The sequence below is a fragment of the Tursiops truncatus genome, chromosome 9, assembly GCF_011762595.2.
Source record: "Tursiops truncatus isolate mTurTru1 chromosome 9, mTurTru1.mat.Y, whole genome shotgun sequence".
In the NCBI taxonomy this organism is placed as follows: Eukaryota; Metazoa; Chordata; class Mammalia; order Artiodactyla; family Delphinidae; genus Tursiops; species Tursiops truncatus.
The window spans coordinates 87329900-87353854 of record NC_047042.1 but is presented as its reverse complement, the minus strand read 5'-3'; the positions used below and the strand labels follow the sequence as shown (position 1 = coordinate 87353854).

Genomic DNA, 23955 nt, shown 5'->3' with positions numbered 1-23955 from the left:
TGGGGGAGGGAAGTTAGGGATGCCACCCAGGGTCAATTACAGGGGACCCAGTTGGGGGTACCAAAGACTGAGGCAAACAGAGACGAGAGGGCAGATCCAGGGAGCAGTCTGGTCTCAATACCAACAGGAACCACAGCCAGGTGCTCCTGATTACCTCAGCCTCCTTACAAGGCCCAGGCTTGACATGCTGGGATTAGTTCCATGCTTTTGGCTGGAGGCAGAGAAGCTGCCTCATTTACTAAGGCCTTTCTGTTGTCAGCACCTTGTCATTGGTCTTCCATTCAACTAGATCTTCAGGTTCCTGGATACGGCCTTACACCATTGACAACCCGTCTTATTGCCCCCCTGATACCTGTGTCCTCCTGGTCTCAGATTACCAAAGCCAAAATTTAGACAACACTGGGGTGGACCAGTATTCCCTAACTCTGGGTTCAGGGTTTTAGAAAGAAGTAGGATCTAGAAGGTGTCACTCAAGGGTCCTCAAATATGAGGAAGGAAGGAGCAGATAATTAGGGAAAATAGATAAGAAGTGGAGATACCAGCCCAAATGAGCATAATGTCCAGAGGACTCAAACTGCAGGCAGTGGAGTATACAGCCTATAGAGAAGAGGGGGCGAACAGCTCCATCCCATTTACACATCTTAACCACTGTGGGAGGTGCGAGAAACATTAGAATGCCCATTCTACAGATGAGGTCAAAGAGTTGATGACTCCCCTCAAAGGTTTGGGCTTTTTATATAGGGGAACCAGTACTGGGACTGACCTCTCCTGAGTGGAGCCAGAGCTACAAGTATCTCTTTAAATTAACCAACTACTCAGAACCTATAAGCCTCTCTCCAATAATAAACTTTGATTAACTTGATGGATGAAGGACTTTCAGTAAGGAGCAAATGGTTCTATTTTGGGGCTTTGAGAGAATCTACCCAGAAAACTCTTTTTTAAAGTCTGAAAATTCTTTGGCAGCATCTTTCTAACCTCCTCCTTAGTCCTACCATGCTATTTGCATACCACTTCGTCAGCATTTTCCCCTGTCTCCCACCGGGGCCTCACCCTACCGCGTTTCTGAGACATGTGACAGACTGCAGGCAGGTGGGCAACCAGCTACTCCCTCCTCATGCCCATGTCTAAGTCACTTTCTTGTCTTGCTAAAGAATGACTAACTAGTAACCATCCTACCACGAAAATGACAAATGGAGACAACTGCATGTGTTTCTAAGAAAAGGCCTCCTAAGGTACATTTTACTTATCAGAACAGAAAATATGTAGGCTGGACTCTGGAACTTTCCATGGCTGAGCACAGGACCACCCTATACCATCTGCCCCAGAGCCGGAGATCCTCAGGCCAATCACAGGAGCCAATTAGAATTGCTAATAGCCTCACTGTCAGGGCATACTTATACGTATCTCGCTTAAATCCTTTAAACTTCAGTTTGAACCTTCTCTTAACTTTAATGTAAGAATTGTGTATTTATTTAAAGCAATCTTTTGATCCTAATTATTTAAATTGTGCATTCTACTGGTTTTGAACAATGGAAACAACCCAGCCTGTTACCTGTGGATCAATTCATAGTACATTCCTTGTGTGTGCTAAGATCAACTTTTTATTAGTGACTTTTTATTCCAGCCTTTTGCCATTGTACTTCTCTTTATTGAATGATTTTAATAAAATGAAAATTTTTGCACTGTGGTTTCACTGTGCTCCGTTTACCTCCCTATTTGGGGAGATGTGTCCTAGCTAATATTCAACAAGAGGAAAGTAGCACAAAGAGTGGCCTAAAGTCCTACGTAAGGTAAAATATCCAAATCCCCCTGTTCCGTCACTATGTAGCGCAGAACGCTTAAAGCATTATTTCAAAAAAATGTGTTTTTCTGGTTGTTGGGGGTGAGAGACCACACGAGGAGGCCGGGAGAGAGCGGTGGTAGCAAAGTTTGAACTCTCAGGGATTCGGAGATGTTGGTTTCAAAATGGAATTTATCCTCAAATCCCAAGATTATAGATTTCCTTCCAAATTGCATTCCCAACACGGCTTAGAGAACAGTTGAGAAAGAAATTGCTCTCCATATTTTGATTGACATTAAAAACACTGTGAAAATGGTCTGGAACTTGATCTCTTCGAGGGAAGGACAATAATCAAACTATAGCTTTTGCCTGCAGCCTTTCTTTCACACTTACTCAGAACTGTTCCAGGAAAAGAAATTCACAGGGAATTTTGTACTCATATATCACTTCTAGAAGGAGAGGGAGGCATTCTCAAGAAAATTATCCCCAAACTTTTAAATACAGAGAGAGAAGATTAATGAATCGCAACACAAAACCACCTCTATCCATGGAATAAAATCAAACTGAGGCAGTCATTTGGAGCTGGAAACCTTTAACATCCAGGTTTATTTTTTTAAAAAGATCAGATTTGCCCTTCTTGCTACATACCACCTAGTCTTCACTTAAGTTCTAGACATCCATGTCTGGTTTTGCCAAACACATTAGAAGGATTTTACTATTTCAGTTTACAAGTCCATCTGCATAGCCCTATTAATCGAAGGGATCCATGAATACCAAGTACTTTGTTCTCACCCATTTTTTTTGACCATGCATTTCATTGCTACAGCACTAAAATTCCCCCACCCTGTACAATCAGCTCTCTCTAAAAGGAATTCCAGGCTACTACCAACTAGCTGCCTTGTACTACTGTTTAAGATGCCCCAATATGTCGGACTATCTTGAAATGAAAGGCTGTTTCCTCCCTTTTCAGAACACACTTGCAACCTACACCTTTTTCAAATTCTCTAGTGACACTCAGGCATGCTTTCAAACAGAAAATAAGATTTCTTAAGAAATAGTTTGGTCGGATGTTAAATGCGATTTCTAAAAACACACCCTCTAGCACATGCATTCTCTCATTATTAGGTTTTATAGGAAACAGATCATGGGAGGCATCTTCTGTCTCAGCAAATATCAGATCAGTTACATTAACCCAGCCGGTGCTAAATGCCAGTGCTCTTCCCCGCTCTGACCTGATTTCCTTGCAGCTCTAGAAGTTTAGTCTTAAACACTGGTAGCAGAATAAAATGTAAATGACTTTGGTTACAAATTATCACTTTTTGGCTTCTCATCAACCTAAAAAGTTATTGTTCTTTTTAAAGCAGAACCTCTTTAAATCTCTGATAATAAAAGATGCAGGAGAGACTTCTGGTGTGACCAGACAGGCACAGAACGGCTACTGACACTGACCTACGGCTATCAGGTATAACCCCCATGACACTCCTGAACAAAAGGCTATCTTATCAAAGTTGCCAGTGGTCCCTGAATATACGTCTCTATATAATCGCTCCTCTCGTCCCAACTCTAAGAACAAAACTTGAGATCTCATCCTGTTTGTCTTCCGGGAACATCTGCAGGGCAGCAAAGCCTGGTCTGGCTCTGAGAATTTGCATGGTTTACTGGCGTTTACAATCTTGCATCTCCAGCTACCTTGGCCAGGAATGTTGACTGAAACCCGGAGAAAGTCCCCATACTCTCTGGAGGAGATTATAAGAAAGCCCTCTGTGCCTTACCTCTCAGGCTGAAACTTCTTCCCAGGGACTAAGTCAGAAAGCAAGGACTGATTTCTTTAAGCAGAAGCACAGCAAGAGTGCAGGCAGGCAGGCAGCCTAATACACACTGCTCTATTCAATAAAACTCCAGACCGCCCTTCCTTAGCCCCTCCCAGAAGTCCATGCTAAGTGAACACATATCCCCTATGTTTACAGTCGGCATCGGTGGTATGCATTGTCCTGTAGTTTTTCTAATAGGCAGCCAATGACGACACCCCAGCCGAGGTGGATGCAGCCTGCCTGTGGAGATGCCTGTCATTCCCTAGGCATGCTCAGGAAATCACTCATCAGAAAAACCAAGACCTAAAAAGCTCTGAAGCTGCGTGCTGGCTGCCAAAACCAGCCTGCTACATGCCCTTTTTTGGTTATCCTTAGCAGGGCCTCTGGAAGTGAATCCATTGTCAGGAACAATCATAAGAAATGTTAATCTTGGAGAAAGAGGCTGTCTTGTAGAACACAAATGGAACTTTAAAAAAGAAAGCACGGTCCATGAAACTTAACAGTCCGTAAGTTTACTGGGGTGGAGGTGGGGAAGGCTTTTTAATTGAGGGATCCTTGATAGCGTATTTCTTTTAAAAGTAGTTGTACACACAAAATGAAGTTAAATTGTGTATGTAATTGTAAAGCCTGAAATGGCTAGGACTCAGGTCTGATGTACAGGCTAGATTTCAACCTGAAAGAGGCACAGCCTCCTAAAATATGTCTACGTGTGTTATAAAAACAACTAATAAAAAAAAACTTAGGTCTTTTTTAGTAGGTAATGTTTGCCAGAACAAGTGTGCTGCCAGAAACTCAGCTAGGCAGGATCCTATGGGCTTGGCTATCCTCACTGGTTTTCCAAATCACCTTTCTCTCTCCCTCCCCCTCCTCTTTGTTTATTCAGATTTGGCAACAGAGAGATATTGCTAGAAACTAAACGCAACAGAGGGGGTATGAAGGAACCCAGCACCTGCTTTGGAGCTGGTGTAGACGGATGCATATGCCCACAGAGATGACACTGATGCTATAGTGACTTCTTGAAAGGACTCCAACCAACTCTTCCTTGGGTGGGATGTGTGCTATGAGAGGGTCAGAATTAGGAGATGCTGAATTGCAATGAAATTAACTAGCCCGTGTGTATATATACTCTGGGGTCTTATACTTCTCAATATAGAATTCACTCAATTAGTCAATCAGTGCTTAATTCAACAGCAAGAGACTATGAGCACTTCCTGTTTGTCAGGCCTGGGTCTAGGTGCTCTAGGTGCTCTACCTCATTCACTATTGCTCTGTGTTTGGAGACTGTTTCATCACTGGCTAAGAGGAGTTAAAATATTTTCCCTGGCTAATTACAAGTCCAGAAGCATGGTCTTCAAAAATCTTAGGTTTTGCCGTATAAGCCTTTCCCTATTTATGAAGATCCAAATTAGAAATGATCTTTACTTAGGAAAAAGTCCCTGCCCTTTGTGCCTCACTCAGAAGGCTTGGGAAGTGATTGATCCCTATGGTGGCTTCCTTCCTCAGCCCTGAAGCACTAACAAGTTACCCAGAGACATCTATATCAACCCACACTCATCTTTTTGGGGGAAAGGCTACTCTGTCCCCTCTTCCCAACTGCTACTGCAGCACAGACTAAAAAAAGCTACAGCAAAGGCTGCCAGGCAGAGGGAGAGGTGAGCTTCAGGCATCCCAAGTTAAAACTCAGAATGCACTTTCCCAGGGAAGCAGAATAAATAATGGCTTGTGGGTATAGAACAGTCAATGCTACATTTCAAGTACGCTGTGGTTCAACCAGGCATGTGTGGAACACCACTGTTTATAAAATTGTTCCTATGGGAAAATGTTTTCTGATCCCAAATAAATGATTTGGAAATAAACTTCGGGAACACAACCCATTTGGGCTGCTGGGGACAGGTTGTAAGGATAGAATAACACTTCGCAGTCCGGTAAACTGCTGAGCTTGAAGACATTGTAGGGCAGACATCAGTGAGTTCTGAAAACAACTCAGCTGGTGAAATCTGTGTGAAGATATGACCTGTGTCCAGAGATGTTTGGCGCCTGTGATCTCTAGGCAGTATGGACCGTAACTCAAAGAGGCCTGTTTTAATGTGCTGCTTTCCATGGCCACTGCTGATTACATCCTAAGCAGCATTCTCCCTGCTTGTTTGAGTAATACCCTTTGGTTGAGCAGCATCAGGGCATAATTTGCCATTGATGAATAAAATAAGTACCAGCTTTCCAGAGGAAAGAAAAGTTGTGCTATGAATGGGGAAAATATTATCAGCAGGAAACATGGAAAGGACATGCATTTTGCATGGTTTTTAGGAGATAAATGGCTAAATATTTTTGGATTATGTCTTTAGAAAAGAGACATATGTTTCCCTAGATAAATTCTGAATACGGGGTTTTGTGGATGAGCAATCATTCAGCCTATTTTGTGTATTTGAAAATAGACTTATTGTACAGGAACTCTATAGTTGGAAGAATAATTTAACAAACTGCATGTAATATACACCATGATACAGAAAAATTCTTTTTTTTTTTTAACTTTTACTTTTTTAAAAATAAGCAGGAATAAAAAAGAAATGAAAGGGAATAAAAAGAGAGAAAAGAGATATATGTTGCCAATCTCTGCCATGGGAAACTTTACTCGAATAGTATTCACTTTTTCCAGAAAGTCATTTGTAAATGACACTAAAAACACAGGATTTATATAGGAAATTTCTGTGGAATTTATTTCCCACTTGGATCATCCCAGATAAAGAACAGCTTGCCTAGCGTAGGATATATCTACCTGATCAAACCATAACAAATCTAAAAAGACATTTGGAAACATCTGGATGATTCACTGTATTTTTTCAGTTCCAACTGAGTATTTGCGATCATGTAGATCAGTAGTAAGCAGTTTTATTTTGCTAGTGTGTCAATTTGGGAAAGTAAAAGCAGGCCATACTTTTTTCATTCAAAATTAAAATCACTTCATTGAGTTCCATGGAAAATATACATTCTTCCAGCTTAAAATATCTACTTTATTGAATTGAACAGATATTTCAAACATTTTAAAAGACAGTGGAACATCGCCCCCACCACCAACCCACACAACCTTCTGTTCCTCAAATGAAGTAAGTCCAGAGACTCAAGTTTATAAAACACTCAGATCAGACTGGTAGACTGTTGATACCAAAATTGGACAACAAAAACAGTAAAAAAAAGAAAAGAAAAGAAAATTAGACTAAGTGTACTTACAAACGTAGACGAAAAAATGAGCATATTGAATCTAACTGTGCAAAGAAAAAGAAGACAAGCCAATGCTGTGATGGTCAAAATCTGAAAATCTATTGACATATTATACACTACTAGCAGTTTAAAAGTTTTAAAAAAAATAGAAAAAAGAAAAGAAAAAGATCATCTCAACAGATGAAAAATAATACTTGGTAAAATTAGTAATCACTTATAGAAAAAAAAGCTCTTAAAAAACTAGCAATAGAATCTTTATAAACATAATGAGAGACATTTACCAGAAATATAGAGCAAACATCACGCTTAATGATGATATTAAAAGTATTCCCGGTACAATCAATGAAAAGACAAGAAGGAATATTATCTCTTTTACAATTAAAAAATGGGCTGGAAGTCCTAACCAAGACAAAGAAATAGAAAAAAATGAAATAGGAGCTATTGGAATTAGAAAGAAAAACAAATGTCTTTATTTTCTATGACATGATTATCTACGTAGATATTTCAAGAGAATCATCAAATATATTAGAACTAATAAAAGAATTTCACAAGATAATTGGAATCAAGTTCAGTATGCAAAAATCCAGAGTTCCTGTAACCAGCCATCTTTCATTTTAAAATATAGTGGGAAAATATGCTATTCATATTACTAACAAAAGTGTGCACTAGCTGGGAATAAATGTAACAAAACACGTGCAAGAAAATTACAAAATTTTTATTTCCTGGATTTAAGGACATAAAAGGCCCGCCTAAATGGTGAAATATATCACTTTTATAAATGGCAAACCTAAAAACTATAAAGATGTAAACTCTCCTCAAATTAACCTATGAATTTATTATTCCAGCAAAAATCCCTAAATGATATATTTTGTAGAACTTGACAAAACAATCCTGAAAGTCATATGGAAAAGTAAAGGTCTAAAAAAAAGGACTAATATATTTATTGGGCAATTCTAATTAACATAAGACAAATAGACCAATAGAATAAAGTAGAAAGCCTAAAAACAGTCCCAAGCATTTACGGAAACTTTTAAAAATAACAGTGAAGGCATCACAGATCAGGGGGAAAATGGTGGAATGTTCTATCCATGGTAAGATTACAATTGATTATGTGAAAATAATAAAATTAGATTCAGAATTCCCACCCACACCCAAAGAAACTAGACTATGTGAAAAACGAAACTTGAAAATGATTAGGAAAAATTGTAGGAGAATACTTTTAAGATAGAGTATAGCAGGATTCTTAAATCATAAAAAACAAAATGTACAAACGAAAAGACTGAAAAATTTTGAGGATACCGTTAAACTCCTCAGATCAAATGCACAACCTTCATTTACTTCTGCCTCCTTCCCAAACCTCATCAAAATAATAATAAAGAAAGAAAAAGTCATAAATAAATCCTACAGGGCAAAGAGTGCTGGAAAGGAATCAACATAATCCAATGTCAGCCAAATTCTGAAATACGGAAAATGGATGCATGGTTGATAATTGACTTACCAGAGATGAGAAACTGAACTCTGGCCCTGGAGAGCGGAAGGCCGATGGACAAGAAAGAAGCCGATTCAAGCCTCAAAACCAGGAAAAACTCAGGATTTGGAAGCTCTGGGAAACTCTGAGGGTGAGGGATGGAGCAGAAAACAGGTTTGGTTGAAAATCTGTGTAAGGAACAGTTAGAAACCCAGATACTCCTCTCCCCACCCCACCAGCCAGATGCACACCCCTCCCTGAACCAGACAGAAACTGGAAGTTTATTTTCTGAAGAGAAAGGCTGGCCTCAGAATGTCAGGCAAAGCAGTGGACAGAAAAGATGCCATGTGCTGAAAACAGACTTTGAAATGAACGTCTGCTCAAGGAACACTAAGCCCCGACCCCTCACTCTGCGGGGCTCCAGGACTCTCACAGTCAGGTTTGTACTCCACAGAAAGGAAACTGGGGGATTCCACTCCAGGGAAACTGGCATGCTCACGGAAAAAAATCTAAAGGCACAACATCTGAGGAACTCCGGAAATGTCTGTCTTAACACCCAAGGCCCTTTTGTGAACTTTGCACAGGAACTTTCAACTGGCTGTTTAGCATCTCACTCTTAAATACGAACATCAAGTTAAGGAAAGGCTCTGAAAGAGAGATTAGGACAACAGAAAAAAGAAACTCAGAGGAAAAAGATGCAGGGTGAGAAACGGAGAAAAAGCTTCAAGAAGACTATAATTACCATATAACTTCAAGAAAACTATAATTACCATTCTCAGAGAGATAAGAGAAGATGCTGTAGCCACGAAACAAGAGAAATGGGCTGTAAAAAGGTATTTGCAGGGAACAGGAAAGAACTGTTGTAAATGAAAAATACTATGACAGAAATTTATAAAAATTCAATTCAAGAAATGGAGGATAAAGTTTAGAATAATCGTGCAGAAAAGTAGAAGAAAAAGACAAGATGGAAAAAAGGAGAGAAAAGATAAGAACGTTAGAGAATCAATCAAATATCCAACATCTGAGTGTTGCAGAAAATTGTAGGAATGACACTATGAAAGAAATAATACGTTAAAATTTCCTCAAACTGAAGGGCAAAAGTTTCCAGATTCAAAGGGCCCACTGGGCATCCAGTACAATGAATGAAAACATATCTCATTCTGAAGTTATTACGTTCTTGAGATTATATGCTTCAAAGGGGGAAAAACGTTGGGGTCGAAACTAGAAACCAAGAAGCTTCGAAGACAAGGATCAGAAAATACAGGATGCAAACCCATGACACAGGGGAAAGTGGTCCCATGATGATGGTGAAAGAAAATTCCAGGACAATAGCTGGTCAAGAAAACAATCAGTAGAGGTTGGAGCAGAGGACTCCAGGAAGGATATTTTAAGAAAAAAACAAGTAGATAGGTTACCTGGCATATTCTTGGGGAAAGCATTTATGATAGGTACATAGGAAATAAGTAAATATAAGAGTGAGGTCATTATAATTTCAGGAAAAATAAAATATTTGTATGAGAAAGGAAAAGTGGTTATTGTATACTATATAGTTCAACTGTGAGAAAAAAATTACACAGTCATAATTATGTAAACACTGCATATTGATTTCACCAAAACAATGATGATGTAATTAGTTTCAGAGGAGAATAAGCAAGAACATGTTAGTAGGATGGATGATGGTAGATAAGAGAGCTAAATCTTCATTTTGTTTAGCAGAAAATCAATAATAAATGTCTACTATTGAAATTTTAATAGTAGAATTAGTATATTGTTAGGAATATGAAAGTAAATACCAACTCCCCCCCACAATAGTTCATTCATTCACTGAACAAATAGTTACTGAGTGTCACCCACATGTCAGGGCATGTTCTAGGCATTCATTGTGAACAAAATACATTTTGATAAAGGGAGACAGATAAACGCATTAGCTAATACATAAATATGTAATATCAGGAGGTGGAAAGTGCTGTACAGGAAAAATAAAGTGTAGAGGAAGAGAGGAAATCAGGAAGTCCTCTTTGAAGAAGTTTTTCAATAGAGAGGTGAATAAAATGAAGGAGCAAGCAGTGAGAATATATGAAGGAAGGGCATGCCCAACTGCAAGCATAGCAGCGGCGTACTAAAGAAATAAGAAAGATTTCAGAGTAAATGGGGAGAAGTGACCACCAATGGCAGGTCAGATCATCCAGAGCCTCATAGCCACGGTAAGGACTTTGGGTTTTGCTCTAAGTCAGATGGAAAGTCATTGGAAGATGTTGAGCAGACAGAAAAAAGTTACTCTGGCTGCCCTGTGCAGACTAGGCAGAGAGACTGCAAGGGCAGAAGCAAGAGGGAGTTGTTGCCTTCTCATAGGCAAGAGGTGCTTCCTTGGACTAGGGGAGTTGTGGTTGGGGGACTGAGAAAGCACTGAACTTTGGACACATCAGGACTCACGGATGGTTTGGATGAGGGATGTGAGAAAAAGAGAGAAATCAAGGATATCTCCTTTCATGGTCTGAATAACTGAGTGGTAGTGCTGTTTAATGAAATGGGGACCACTGAGGGAGTTATAAATTTCAAGGAGGGGTGGGAATCACACTAGACATATGTTAGGCATATTAAGATGAACAGAGGCTTCCAAGTGGAAGTACAGATAGGTCATGGGAGGTACAAATCTGGTGTTTAGGGGAGAGGATGAGGCTTGATATATACCCATGAGATCCATCCGTTTATAAATAGTATTTTTAAACCAGGAATAAGTTACCTGAAAAAATGAAGCAAACAGTGAAAAGAAGAGGTGTGGAAACTGACACCCCATTTAAAGCCCAGAAAAGGAGACTGAGAAGGAGTCATTGAGAGTCATTGCTTAGTGGGAGGATCAGTTAGTTGCAGGAGTGCGTGAGGTGGATGATGACTGCTTTTTGTTAAAAGCCATGTGTATTATTTGACTTCAAAAATAATGTAGTTTGTAATAGATTGGATTGTTGTAGCCAAGTATTCACTTCCTCTTTGACTGGGATTCAATACTCATGTCCTTTGCCTTGTGTTGTTGCAGTGCTCTCAGTAGGAGGACTTGACCTGGGATTTGCTGTGAACCATGGGATATGGCTGAAAGTGATGATGGGTCCATCCCAAGTGGAGGCTTTAAGAGGCATCACATTTGGTTTTACCCTGGAGTGTCTGCCCTTTGCCATGATAACAACAGGTCCCATGGAATGGGTTGAATGGTGTCCACCCTCCTCCCAAAGATACGTTCATCCAGAACCTGGAAATGTCACCTTATTTGGAAATGGGATCTTTGCAGATGCAGTTAAGAATCTCTTGATGAAATCATACTGGATTATCTAGGTGGGCCTTAAATCCAATGGCAAGTGCCCTTATAAGAAAAAGGCAGAGGAAGACTTGAGATGTACAAGTGACAAGAGAAAAGGGGCTGTGAAAGCAGAGGCAGAGACTGGAGTGATCCTTGTACGAGCCAAGGAATGCTAAGGATTGCCAGTGACCACCAGGAGCTAGGAGAGAGGCATGGAACAGAGTCTCCCTCAGCACCTCCAGAAAAAGCCAACAACCCTGTCAACACCTTGATTTTGGACTCCTGGCCTCCAGAACTGTGAAAGAATAAATTTCTGTTGTTTTAAGCCACCCAGTTTGTGGTAATTTGTTACAGCAGCGTAGGAATCCAATACAGCCCAGATCGAGGCGGCTCTTTAGCTTGAGTCCCAGAAGAGGAGACACAAAGGGCTATGTTGGGCCAGTGAGCCCAGCCAGGACCAGCAGAGTTGCTACTGACTAAGGAGTAAGAAATAAATGTTTGTTATAAGCCACTGAGATTTTGGAGCTTTCTTTTTTTTTTACCAAGAAAAAGCCAAGTAATATTTCTATAGAGTAAGAATTAAACTAAAGAAATTTAAACTAAGGAAAATTTGGTTACTTCAAGATGTAAAAATTTCTGTTCAACAAAAGCCACCATATACAAAGACAAGCCAAGAGAAGATGGGCAATGTATAAAACAAAGGATTAGAATCTAGAATATCAAAGAATGCCTGAAAATCAATGGAGGTGGGTGTGAAAGGGAGAGAGAGAGAGAAAGAAACACACACACACACACACACACACACACACAGAGAAAACCAGTGAAAAATGAGACTAGGATATAACAATCCACAGAAGAAAAAATGCAAAGGCCAAAAACCGTGAAACAACGCTCAAACTCATTAGTAACCAGGAAAATGAAAATGAAAACTTTGACACCAGTTTACAGCCGGCAAACTGGTAATGAAAAAGACATTTAACTTTGAAAAACTAAATGTTGTTGATAATGTGTATACATTTGGATAAGAAGGTAAATTGGTACATCCACTTTGCAGAGTGATTTGGCAATATCTAGTGATGTTTAGCATATGCATTCCCTGCCTAGCAATGCCATTTTTAGGTATATCCTCTTGGGAAGCTTTCGTATTATTTAGCAAGGAGACACATAAAAGGCAGCTCTTTATACAGTATTGTCTGTAATGGTAATATCATTGGCAAAAATCCCAGCAGCAATTAGTGGGGGAGAGGCTATATAAACTATAGTGTAGAGTGGAATACTACATAGCAGCTAAAATGAATGAACTAGGTGTATTTGATCTCAAAAACAAATTGTATGAAAAAAAAAGCAAGTTGCAGTTGGAATGATTCTATTCGTATGAATCATATATGAATACATGTAATGGTAGACTAGAACCACACCAAATTCAACACAGTGGTTGCCCATAAGAAGGGAGAGAAAATGGTACTAGCCACAAAATAAAGAATTTGAAATTTATTGACAATATAAGAAGACAATAAAAGAAGATCTGAAGCAATTATGACAAAATGATTACATTTGTTAATTCTGCAAAGCATGTACACAGGTTTTGTACTATCCTTAAACTTTTTTTTTTAAGAAACTGCTGTACAGATGAGAACTCTCTCCCCAGGGCACTAGTATCTGGTCACCTATGGGACACTGGGAAAGGTTACTGCCCCTCTTTGTCCTCAGACCAGTGGTGCCCTTCACCAGGGTCAGCCTGACTAGCAGGGAGAGGGGACCTGCCCTGAATGCGAAGTCCTCAACTTAGTCACACATTTGTATTAAGGCTTTAACACTATAGAAGCAATAGTTACCCTTAAAGGGCTAACACCTTAAGCCATAGCCTGCCTTAGTGCCCTAATGCCAATTTTTTTATGAATAGGGTGTGGCTGAAGTGAGAGCCTGCAGGGCTGGGGCAAAGAAGAAAGAGGCGCTGGTCTCTCAGGGCACCAGGTGGAAGAAAAGGGGCATGGTTGTCTGGGATAAGGGTGAGGACCTGACAAAATGGAAAGAGTGTGTGATCAGAGAAGATCCAGTGTGGACGGAAGAAGGACCATCTGAGACAAATGTCATCTTTCCCTACTTCTACCCAACAGGACTGGACAATTCCCTCAGTCTCCCACAAGAAATCTCTTGTCTCCCTATTTCTTGAGTTAGGGAGGATAACTGATGGCTCTCTGGTTTCCACTCTTCCCTCAGTCATTTCTATTGGATTTGCTCTACCCTCAAAGAAAGCAAAAAGGTTACATTCAAGAGAAATTCCTCCTGTCACTCAGAGCTGCAACTGGATTCTTCTCAGATAGTTCTTCATTCATTCAACCAACTCCTGCACACCTATTACCTGCAAGGCTTAGTGTTATGCTCTGTGCCTTCTATAGTCTTGTAAAAACCCTGCACCTGCATTTAAAGAACCACCGTTCTGATGGGGAAGCTCAAAGTACACGAGATGGACTCCCAGATGGCAAGTTCAAGAGAGACCCCCTTGCTCCACATGTGTTTATTCAGCTGTATGTGTTTCCTCTTCCTGTCCCAGGCTTACCGAAGACTGTCTGAAATCCAACCAACACTGTGTGGTGAGACCTGGTGTCCCCTTTTAACCAGAAAACATGTCTTCTCTCATATCAGGAAAAAAATAAAAGCCAATCTCATAACTGGCTTTGCATTGCAGACATACTTGTGAGGGGTGCAAATAAGAAAATATTTAAAATATTTGATCTATTTTGGGTGAGGTTTTGTAGCTTTGGCCTGACAGAATGTCATCTGAGAGGCAGTGATTTCTCTTGGGGGCAGACTATTTTTAAGATCCAAAAAAAAGAGAAAACATATTTTCAAAGAGATAGTTGAGTCTGGTACTACATGGGGAAAGATGGCTGTTTGGAACAAGCAAACAAGCTATGTAACTTAGATGCATCTAATCACTGATCAAGCTCTGCTGGGGTTTAATCTCATTGTACCACCGAGAGAGGTGTGTGAGACCTGAGATGTCTTTGCAGCCTCACACGCCTCCTTCACACAGGTTGTCCAGTCGCACCTCGCCTCATGCTCTCTCGTGCTCTCCTCTTTCTCCACTGGTCAGTGCCCTCTGTCTAAAAACATGTCCAAGGCTTGGGGGAAAATCACCTTTGGGTCTTGTTTCTTTTAGCTTCACTCCTGCCTTTTCTTTTGATGTCAAATTTCTCCAAATAATTAATTTATGATGCAGTTTCCCTCCGCCCCAACTCTTCTTCCATGACTTCCCTTCTTCTTGGCCCCTGGACATTTTGACTTCAGCCCCCTCTCTTCTGAGCAGTCCTGTCTGTGATCTCTAAGGAGCTGAATCCTGCGCAGCCCACCCCTCAGCCCCTGAGCCCTCTTGGCTGTCTTTGATAGCCCCTGCCACTGGTGTCCTGACTGGTGTCTTACCTCTCTGGCCTCTCTGATTTTCCCACTTGGTCTTTCTTTTCCTACAGTGCGGACATACCCCGGCCTGATCTCTCTCTTAGAGAATAATAATATCTACTTCACAGGGCAGATGTAAGAATTAAATGAGATAAAATGTTTATGAAGTTGCTTTGTGAACTAAACGCTCATTTATTTATTCATGAAGTACCTTCCCCATACTGAAACTTTTCTCAGTCCTGTATAAGGCACTGTACGGCCTCTTCCCGTAAAGGGGTTTGCCTTTTGCTGGCAGACACACGTTCTCAAAGAAACAAAGTAAAGTGGGCAGGTATTGTCAAGAAAATTCGGTACGGTGAGGGTCACACTGAGCTACCAGAGAGGGAGAGGTCATTTTTATCTTAGTGATTTTTTTTTTTTTTAAATCTCACTTGTTCTCATGTTTTCAACAATTACCTCTTCTGATATGAAAAATAAAAATACATATTTAGCCCTGACCTTTCATCATGAATTTCCTTGCTCAGAAATCTTCAATATCATCTTACCACTAAAAGGAAAAAGTCAAAACTTGGCTTGGCATTTTACAGTGATCCATAATCACCCTCTTCTTGCCTCTCTGCTGATTCTGACACAAACCACGCCCCCTCCCAGGCTGACCTGCACCTCCTGTCTCAAGGACTTCAGTCATCTTGCTTCTCCCCCTTCACACTTACCTGAGCCCCAGACCCACCGGAAAGCCATCCCTAAAATCTCAGCCCTCAGTCAACAGCCCTCCTTAAATGAACTACAGAACCTGCTGTCAGACCCACTCATTTTCTGTTTATCCATTACTGACTTATTTGATTTGATTCGGATTTTTACATCCTATATTAATTAGTCAATGACTGGTTAATCAATTAGTTATTTAATTAATAATTAATTAATAATGAACAAATATTTCTAGAGTGCCTGCTATGCCTTGTCAACTCTGTTAGGTCCTAGTGATGTAGTGGTGACCAAGGCACAGAACCTTTAAAAACAGGGGCCATACATAAAATTATGGGCCATATATTATGCTCATTTTTATCCCCCTCCCATGCTGACTTCGGGGGCCAGAATTTGGAATTACAAGCAAACCAAACAGTAAGATATCTTGACAAAAACTATTTATGTTCAACTGCATACAAACTCAGGATCAAAACTGAGAATTCGGGCTTCCCTGATGGCGCAGTGGTTGAGAGTCCGTCTGCGGATGCAGGGCACACGGGTTCGTGCCCCGATCCGGGATGATCCTACATGCCGCAGAGCGTCTGGGCCTGTGAGCCACGGCCGCTGAGCTTGCGCGTCCGGAGCCTGCGCTCCGCAATGGGAGAGGCCACAACAGTGAGAGGCCCGCGTACCGCAAAAACAAACAAACAAAAAAACTGAGAATTCAAGTCAGTGCTTGGGGCGCGGTGAGTATGACTGGGTCCAGGCCAGGAACCCTGGAGTCTTGTTGGGGCAATCCTGATTAAGAGCAAGTGGCTGGGGGAGGGGAACTCCCACAGGTACATGAATACCAGGCATACCTCAAACAGAACTATCCATGTACAGAATTTTGGGGACACTTGGTTCTCATGGTTCTTCTGGAAGGCAGGGAAGTAATAGTCATAATAAAAATTACAGACAAATGCATATGACTGGAGTTGATTTAGAAACTAGAGTACCAACTTACGATCTTCAAGTTAAAATATATCCTGAGACAGAAAACTGAGGTGGCCATTTGAACCAAGGCTCCTTTCCAATGGGCAGCTCACCTCAGGACACAGAAGGGAGGTATTAGGGAAAGTTTTGACCCAAAGCCCAGAGGCTGGCCAATTTGGAGGGATGATCTCACTTCATCTCTGCTGGCTGATAAATATTACTAAAGAGGAATATTTCTGTCTGAAGAATAAGACCCCATTGCTGGGAGAACTTCTCCTGAAACGGTACTGGAGGAATACTGGCATATTCTTCTTTCCAAAGCTCTAAAACACCAGGCTTCTCTTTGCCTGTCCTACCATCTACATTGCATTCTTTCAACTTATAGATCTCTAGTTTATGTATTATTTTTAATTGACTATCTCCTCATATTCTATAGGAATCTATGTTCTTAGAAATTATCTCCAGAAAAGGACCACCTCTATATCTGTTAATCACTCTGTTGAATGGATAATTTCTGGAAAGTTTTCATTTAAATTGATTATTCACAGTCTGTCTCCTTCTCTTTCTCTTCCTCTGTCTCTCTCTCTATATATACATATATATTTATACACACATACACAAGCAAGTACTCATCTCTGTATCCCAGTACATAGTATAATACCTAACACAAAATGTTATGGAATGAATGAATGAATTTTAGAGAATTCAACTTCCTATTATCATTCCCAAGTTTTGGGATGCTTCTTACTTTGGAAACCGTTAGCTAGGAGAGATTTCAGCAACTCTCCCAAGCCAGCACTCTAACACTCTTCCTTTCCCTTGAAGAAAAGCCACGTTAGGGATTGGTCAAGTTCAAGGAGACTGATTGGGCTAATTTTCTAGGCACTAGGAGCTAAAGCCTTAGAGCATATCTATTTGGGGTCAGATGCTCCGGCTTTCCCAGACCAGAATATTAAGGAGAGCTGGGGCTGTCCTCAGGAGAACACCCAGCCATTCATCACCTCTACTCCCTCTTTACATATCTTCCTCTCCATTTTTCTGGCTGGTGGGCTTCGGGCTAGCCTTTTTTCCTCAATGGAGTGATAAAATACAAGATTCAATTGTAGATTCAATTGTAATCCAGCCAATCTCACTTGGCAGTTATCCTGAATTTGGGGCCAGGTCTCCAGCTAATAGGTGAAATGATACTTCACCCGACCCTGGATTCTGTACATCATTTCCTTTGAGAAACTCAGAGATGGCTGCCTGATGGTGGGGGTCCAGTTTGGGTGTTCCCAGCCACCTGCAAAATACCATCCCTTTAAGATAGTGTATAAGCTGCAAAGACCTGGTTGCAAATACTTCAAAAGTAATAATAAACCAAAGATACAAATAATGGTAACTACTGTATCTATCTATCTATAAACATATATTATGTATTAATTTATTTACACATAAATAATGTATTAATTTATTTACATATAATGTATGTACTAATTTAATACAATATTATATTACTCAATTCAATACATCTATTATGTATTAATATATTTAATGCTTGAATATTATAATTAAAGACATTTTAATACATTAAATATATTAATTTATAAAACAAATTATTTATTATTCCGTATTAATTTATTTAGCACTTTTATTCCAAATAACCATTCCACCCATGTTATCATCACTTTTATACATCCCCACAAAGCTAATTGGCAAATGTTACATTTACTTATGGGAAGCAAAGACAGGTGAAGAACCTGCCCTCAGAACACAGAAAGAGTACGAATCACAAATCAAGCCATCTTAATAAGGCATTTAAGCTGAGTTTTAGTTTTCTCATTTGTAAAATAGCTGCCTTGAAGAGTTGATATGAAGATCAAATAGATTAATAAATGTGAACGTGCTTTATAAACTGTTAAAAAAGTACTTAGCTAGGAGTGATTATCATTATCAGCACAAAACTGAGATTAAAACCCAAGTGGCCTCCTGGCTGTCAGTTTTATTTTTTTTTAACTTTGAGTTAATCTACTGCAAATTTTCTTCCTATGAGATCTTGACTCGTGATAGACTATGGAACAGTGATTTTAGCAGCCGCAGAACTTTTTCTGATACTTGTCATTCCAAAGAAATTGGTGAAATTCCACTGTGTGCAGAGAGAAAAACACTAAAGTTTTTCTTAAATGTCGGAATAAGATATCTTTTGGAAAACTGGGTTGGGGAGAGGGGTGGGGGTGAGGAGAAGCAAAAATAAAAGTTGGTGTTGTTCTCACAACATCCTATCATTTCACTTCTCCCCACTGAAGGCAACCATCCTCTTCTGTTAATTGTGCATTTTTTGTATTACATGCCTTCTTCCAAAGTTTATAAGTATCATTTTGTGTGCATGTACTTCCAGCCACATGGGGATATGCCTAGTCCAGTGTCCCATGGGCATTTTTAAACAGTCCTTGATTTGGGGAATTTCTATTAACATCAGTTTCATCTGTGTGAAAGGCCCTCAGGCTGGAAGAGAAGGGACTAGAAGAGGGTGCTGAGCTGAGTGACAGATAGCTGACTGTCTTGTGGGTTATTTTAAGCATATATTTCCAGGAAGAGAATGCCAAGCTCTATGTGAACTCGATTTTCTCACATGTCAACATGAGAATAGCAATAAAGGCAGAATCCTTCCCAGCATCCCTTTGAGAAATAATAAATAAATGTGATAAGAAACTGTTTCACAAAATAAAACAGACTTTGAAGTAAAAAGGCAGCCAGCCAGAATTCCACACGTAGCTGGAAACTGTTCCACATTTTAACCATTCCTGTCAGTCTAATGGGTGGCAATCAGCAACCTTTCCACCCTCACATTCTTACAACTGCACATACACATACACACACGCACACACACTCAATAGGTGCTATGGATATTTTAAAGAAAGGAGAGCTAACTTCATGTGTTTATAAATATATTTGGACTCTTATCCCAAATGATCAGTTCATTTAAAGTTTAAATTTATGTTGATTTTCATTTATATATATTCATTTATATATATATATATATATATATATATATATATATATATATATATATATATATATATATAAAATCAAGTCACGTCAATACAGCAGTCATCCCAGTTCTAAAATGATCTGGTTAGACTAGAAGATCTCAAGGCATTTTCAGTTCTAAGAATCTATGAATCCAGGATTTTTGACTTTGACCTTGCATTATCTTACACATGCTTTAAGAAAGAACAGAGTTGCACATGACAGTCTGAATAAGCCAGTATCACTCAAACACAACAGCATATGCAATAGCCCATAGGGCAGTTTCTGGTTGGGTAAATGTAGGCTATGCTTGCACACTGAACAGAATCTCTGTGCCACAAATTTGACTCCAGAAGCGAACTTTCCATTGTCATCGAGCAGATGATCATGCATTGCCAACAGTCCTAAGCCTTGTGTGAGTGAGCAGGCTATCATCCTATATGGCCTTTCTAAAAGAGCTTTAACTATACTCCATATTGTAAAAGTAGTTACAAAGGAGACTATTTGAACCCTTTTAAGAAAAGTCCTGATAAGAACTCAGATCTGGAAACTGCTAGAAGTCTCTAGGCTAATTTAATGAATAATGTTTGCAGTATGTGGGAGCAGGTCTTCCAGGGCCACAGAGCTGCAGAGTCTAGGCATCTACAAATCAGTATATAGCAGATAGCAAGGTAGTCAGAGCCAAGCAGCTCTTTCTAATTAGAAAACTATAAGAGAATGGGGGTTGGGGTGGAAGGAGGACAGTACTGTGTACTGCACAACTCCAGAGGGAGCCATCCCCACTCTATTTCATGTAGATAGTGCTATCTGGAGAGAAGGGAGAATAAGTACAGTTTTCATTCCATTGGTCCATATGGAAAGCAAATATGGCCAATAAGATTTATACTTCAGGTTGTTTATTCTTTTAACAAATAACCAAATAACTAAGTCTTGGATTTAAATAAATCCCAAAGAAAAGAATTGAATTGATTCAAAGTTTTCTGGCTAAGAAAGCCAGATTCAAGTCAAGTTCTAACATCATACATTGTAAAGCAATGAGAGCAAAACAGCAACTCTGAATGAAGCAAATCAGTAAAGTGCTTGGAAAAAAGTAATCATAATAATGCTTTTTAAAGTTAAGCCTGGTATTAGCTTCATTCATCCTGCAAATGTGTATTTCGTGCCTACTATTTGTCAGACTGTGCTATCAGATGCATCCTGCATTTAAGGTTCTCACAGCCCCATGGAAAACTCAAATGTTTTTATCTTTGCACTTTTGTCCCAAGTGATCAATTTAAGGTTAAAAGATATATTTATTCATTTTAACTAATTTACTATGTATGTGGTTAAATCAAGTTAAGAGTTTTCAAGTCAAGCACAGTATTCAGGAAGAAAAAAACAGGTTGGCTGCTTAGCTGGGCACCAGGATCTTGTGTATAAGCATCATGTAAGATCTACCAGTTCTAACTATATATTTATAAGCGTATCTAGACAGGGGTCTTCAATGTAGGGGCTTTATAAAGATGACAAACAAATTATTGAGATTGATTGACCCTCCTTTCAGAAGTGAGAACCCCATATAATTTATAATACATAGTTTACTATAACATCAAGTTGTATACTATGAATTAAAGCCAGTATTGAGCAGATTTTTATTTTAATCTCAACTTCTCAGTTATGAATAGATAGTGATAACCCTAGTGTAGCTAAAGGAATACTTTCTCCAAATATTATTTTAATCATAAGAACAGAATGCAGAGCCCCTAGGTAGACTCAGGAGTATAGGGAAAAAACAGTATATAATAAAGGTAGTATTTTAGATAAGGGGAAAGGATAACTATAAATAATTTGTTGGGACTATTGGTTATGGTTATCCGTTAGGAAGAAATAATGTTTAGGTCCCTATTTCATGCCATTTACTAATAATTTTCAGATACATTAAAGATACAAGCATAAAAAGCTATGAAAACAATCAGAGGAAATACAGGAAAATGTTTTATTACCTTTGGTAGGAAAGAGCATTTTAAACAAGACTGAGAAGGCAAACAACACAAAGGAAAAGATTGATAGATATGACTAAAAAAATAAATTTGCTATTATGAAAATAACACAAGCAATTTTAAAAGACAGGAGACAGATTAAGGATAAAATGTTTACATAATTCATCACAAACAAAAGACTAAGAACTGCCAAGTATGACTGTGTAAGCTGTACACTGCACACCACCAGGGGAAGCCATTCATGTAGACTACAATGCGAGTGGTGTCCCTGAAGTTGCCTTGATCAAATCCATAATATTTAAAGCACTCCTTATCAATAAGGAGAAAAGATCAATAAGTCAACCAATGGAAACGTGGGCAAAGGATATGAAAAGTGAATTCATAGAAGAAGAAACACAAGTAATAGTAAACATATACAAAGATGTTAAATCTCACTTGCAGTCAAAGAAACGTAAATTGGAACAATAATGAAGCATATTTTTACCATATCAATAATGAAAAAACATTTCACACTAATAAAGAAATACCATTTCAGATTGACAAGATTTAAAATATCATTGTTGGCTAGGACATAGTGAAACGGTATTCTCTTGCATTTCTAGTATGAATGTGAAGTATGAATGTGACAATACCCATTTAAATTAAAAATGCATATACTCTATGACTTAACAATTTTACTTCTCCTGTTCTAAAGAAAGCTTCACTCACACATACAAGCTATTCATTGCAGAATTTTTTGTAATCACATAAATTAGAAACATCTCATTTGTACGCAGATAGAGTTCAATAGTTGAGTAGAATGAGATAGATCTATATACAGTGAAATCAAAGATCTCCATTATATACTGTTGGGTGAAAGAAGTAATTTTCATAGTGATACATATGGTATGATACCAGATATATAAAACACATTCTCATATACACACATTAGTCAACTTTATAATATTATGTTATATAATTGTATGTATTATATAACATATACATATGTTTTTGTATGTGAATGCACTAGAACTGTTAACCTCAGTTAACAGAGGTACTTCTGGGAGCCAACTGGGATTAGGCATGGAAGTCAATAGTGGGTTTTAGTTTACTTTTAATGTCTGAATTGTTGAAAAGGAGGATATTTGTGTTATTTTATTGACATTTTTAAAAATTTACACTTCCAACAAAGTTTGAGTAATTGCCTCATGTTCTCCAGCAAGTTGTGAGACCAACACTGAGTAAGGATATATATCAAAAATAGAAGATAGCAAATGTACTTTAGTGGGGTAACCTGAATAGATGGAGAGAAGTCAGGAGAAATTAACAGTGATGCCTTTATTGGTGGCATTTTAGCAAAGGTTATCATAATATCCTACCCAGCAACATCTGTGACTGATACTAGTGCCATGTTTGTAAATGTAAAAAGTATACTAGTAAAGAATGCAAAACAAGAACAAAAAATTAAAATAAAAAATTTACACTTCCATTCTATGCTTGTATCTTAAGACAATGGTACTATTAAAAAGTCATGAAACAAGACATGTGGCAGTACTTAAAAAATGACAGTGGCAGTTACACAAGCTAGAGTAAGCAACACTAACATTTCCTGCGCACTCCCAGATTTACCTAAAGAAGACTGTATTACCTGTCATTCATTTTTCTTCCCCTCTTCCCTTTACAATGTTCCTCCTTACCACATCTCAGGCCCTCACTCAGGAACCTGGCTCCTGGCCACCTGGGGTTCCCGCTCCCTTTGTTGTGACTTTCCTGGCCAGGATTCAAATCCAAGCTGGTCTGATTCACAATTGCACCACTGATGTCTCCTACAACAAGAAGACTACTATCTACGTGGATAGGCTTGACCTCATCCCATCCCATCCCACAGAAGTCACAGGCTGAACAAATTTATTCAGGACTTAATACCTGTGGAGAGGTCCCAGCCTCCTGCCCCAACTGAGAAAGCTGAGTCAGACGCCTGCCTCAAGTCAGTGCAGCTAGAGCAGCTTGCAAAGGCAGCTGGGAAATCAGGAGGCTAGAGTTTGCAATAGAGGGGATAAGCACTCAGAAGGAAAATACACATTTCTAGAGTCAGAACAGGCTGGGGAGAGACTAGCAGGCACTTGGCAGTTAGAAGCATGAAATTAGAGGCTATAGATTCAAGACAATTTATAGTCAGGGGCTAATGCTACAAGGCTGGAGAATAAAGAGTGTGAGAGGAAACAAGGCAGCAACAATGGGGAAGAGCCTCCCACTACGACCCTAGTTCACATCGTTGCCAATGGACCATGCCGTAGCTCTCATGAGGCAGGAGGCCTCTGGGCAGTTGACCTGAGCCAATGCTTCTCACCTGGTTTGCT

General features: G+C 39.3%; 1 protein-coding gene across 8 annotated transcripts in view; it reads right to left on the bottom strand.

Annotated features, from left to right (window-relative positions):
* Positions 1 to 3699, bottom strand: part of CALD1 (caldesmon 1) — a 181336-nt gene extending 177637 nt beyond the window's left edge. For 2 of the 8 annotated variants that reach the window (XM_073809954.1, XM_073809957.1), the window contains exon 1: positions 3553 to 3676. The gene's annotated coding sequence lies outside the window, so the exon portion shown is untranslated. Of the gene's footprint in view, positions 1 to 3552 lie in introns of all 8 variants that reach the window. The other 6 variants (XM_033863313.2, XM_073809959.1, XM_019919219.3 and 3 more) reach the window with 4 other exon arrangements.
* Between the last annotated feature and the right edge of the window lie 20256 nt (positions 3700 to 23955).